The sequence below is a fragment of the Papaver somniferum genome, unplaced genomic scaffold (genome assembly GCF_003573695.1).
Source record: "Papaver somniferum cultivar HN1 unplaced genomic scaffold, ASM357369v1 unplaced-scaffold_118, whole genome shotgun sequence".
NCBI classification, from domain to species: Eukaryota; Viridiplantae; Streptophyta; class Magnoliopsida; order Ranunculales; family Papaveraceae; genus Papaver; species Papaver somniferum.
In genome coordinates this window covers 12,721,437-12,724,149 of record NW_020620825.1, presented here as the reverse complement: position 1 = coordinate 12,724,149, position 2,713 = coordinate 12,721,437, and the positions used below count along the sequence as shown (strand labels likewise).

General features: G+C 29.1%; 1 long non-coding RNA gene across 1 annotated transcript; it reads left to right on the top strand.

Annotated features, from left to right (window-relative positions):
* Positions 1-325: 325 nt before the first annotated feature.
* On the top strand, positions 326-2,371 carry LOC113330590. Its single transcript, XR_003350340.1, has 3 exons — positions 326-453; positions 1,099-1,145; positions 2,065-2,371. It is a non-coding gene; the product is annotated as an uncharacterized LOC113330590 (long non-coding RNA).
* Positions 2,372-2,713: the final 342 nt, after the last annotated feature.

Below are 2,713 nucleotides of genomic sequence, written 5' to 3'. Positions count from 1 at the left end.
TCCTATTGTGTTATTTTAATAGTTGTCGTATTTACTTAAAATATCTTTCCGAATGTGCTTAATATTTTTGGATGGTCAACATACCAATAAAATCACTTTATTTTTGGATAAAAATTATTTAAACGACTTGCAATATTTTTTCCCAATTTTTTATAGTCATATTTACTTGTTTCCATATTTTTTTCCTGATAATATTGAGCACCCCCCGTACATGGAAATTTGTTTTTATTTTCCATTTTTTCATTTTCTTTTATGGAATGACCATAATTAAGAAAAACAATATTGAAGCCATTGTTATCTATTTGACTTTTCTACAAACATATTTTTTAATGCTCAAAATTTTGTTAATATCATGTATCGATTATCATAATTTTCTATAAACGATTCTGCATTTCAATTATTGAGCAGGTAAACAATCGATTGTTTTGTAGAAGAGGATATTTGCATCTACGGGTATGTGTCCGTTACTCTACATATTTTTAATTTAATTTGAATTATTGATATAAATGTGGTTAAAGCTTTGTAAATTTCATTAGAACACTAATCATGAAAGTATAAGTGGACATATATGGTAACTTAGAATTGTAATTAGGATTCATTTTATAATAAAAGCGTAAGCGGACATTATAATTTGATGATTTATTTAATGTTTTTATGATTGCTTTTTAATTTGATGATTGATTTAATAATTTTATGAAATCATGATGAACAGTAAATAGTTGGACGTGATATTATTTCAATTTATTTTTGAAGATTCATGTTATATTTAATTAGAAATTTTTTATATATATTTACCAATTTTATAAGATTTTATTTAAATTAGATGTTTTAGGAAATATTTTTTCTCAAATGTGATTGGCCGAAAAACATATTGTAGAGAAATATATATTCTCCTCGAATTTTACTGGTTAAAATAATAAATGGTGGGGCCAGAATCAACCAGAAGTTCCGATTAATGAGAACGCTCGAAAAAACTCTATTTTTATATAGAGAATGTGTTTTTTTTTCCGATTTAACTTTAATTTGTATGTGTTTTGATATTGCGGTTTCTGTGTGGGTCGTATCCATAATTATATTTCATTGTGTTGTACTTCGCAGGTGCAATTTTTACTCAAAAGAATAAACAACAAAATCCTATTGTCTTGGTAAACCCTAGTTATATCCTTTCATCTGTTTTTTATTTATTTATTTATCTTGAATCTCTCTATTCTGAAACTGAATTCGCATTCTCTTTTGATTTGTTTTTAGTTTAGTTTTTGATCATATTAAATGGTGATTAAGATTATTAAATAATCTAATCATGATATGTGGGTTTATCTAATATTAGAGATACGAGGGAACTTTCGGGATGGAGATAGTCGCGTGTACTTTAATTTACTTAGTTTGTGGTTCGTTTATTTGTGAAAATTCCATCTATAAAATTGTTTCTGAAGAATAGATACGCCACATGTTACAATAAGGTAAAGCGCAATGCTAAGCTGAAAAACCTTATGATTGCTTATGGTAACTTTTGGGATTGGCTTAACCATATGTACGTAGTTTGTTGTTTATTCTTTTATGAAAAATTCTAAATTTCTTTTCTAGAATGTTGGTGACGATGATCCTACATTACTACTGAAGATACCTTTAGTGTAAAACTAAAAAGCAATGTTAAGATGAGTAACTATGACCTATGATTTTGTATGTCAATTTTAACTTTTTGGAGTTTTTGGTATCATGTCCCACTTTTTTGAGGGAAAAGGTTAAAATGTATTTAAAAAATTAATGAGAGTACAGAAAATGCATCTACGATTGCAAGTAAGAGTCAAGGAAAAACCCAAAGCTCAATAATAAAGAAAAAACACTCTCTATATTGAAAAGCCTAACAAAATAAGCAAAGAATTGGAGGCAACTTTTCTTGGTTGATTTTCTTGGTTGATTTTCTTTGCCGCTACCCAGCTAATCATTGCTTGGTTCATCCTTACAACCTAATTTATCAAGCTCTCTCTCCTTCTTAGTTCTTGTCCCATCACAATATAGCGCAAGTTCAACTTGTTGATGAGTTTTTTTCTTCAACTTTTGCAGGTAAGAAGTCCATACAAATGTGATTTATTCCGACTAATGTCTACAAAGGGGGCAAATTCAGAACTCTCTTCAAATGGGTGCTAATCTTAAGTTTGGTGATCAAATACCTGTTGTTAAGGTTATATACTTATATTTATTGCATCCTTTGTTATTCTTCATAACAACTAGACCTACTTTGTGATTGTGTTTTTATTTCATTTTTGCTCTCTTAAAATGTTACTCCCTATGATCATAGAAAAGTATCGGCCTACTGGGGTTAGCTTAAGCATAAATCTCAATGTTCAGATGAAAATTTTATGGTTGCTTATGCCAGTTATTAATTTTCTGAACAACTAACGTTCATCATGCCCCGTGGAGCATTGCTGATGATCCAGGGTTCTCTTTTCGAGGTCTTCCTATAGGTAGGATGCTTTCCGATTTTATAGACAATCGACTTTAAAATTCTTTTTGTATTATTATTCGAGGTTTATGTTCTTATGACTTTATGTAAGTACCGTTTTCAGATATATCATCCTAGCATTATTATTTATTTCTTATGCTCTTATGACGTGAATTCTGACAGATACATCTTAATATTATTTGCCTCTACTGATAATATAAAAAGTTATTGACAGTATGACATCCACCAAATTTGTACCGCTTGTAACTG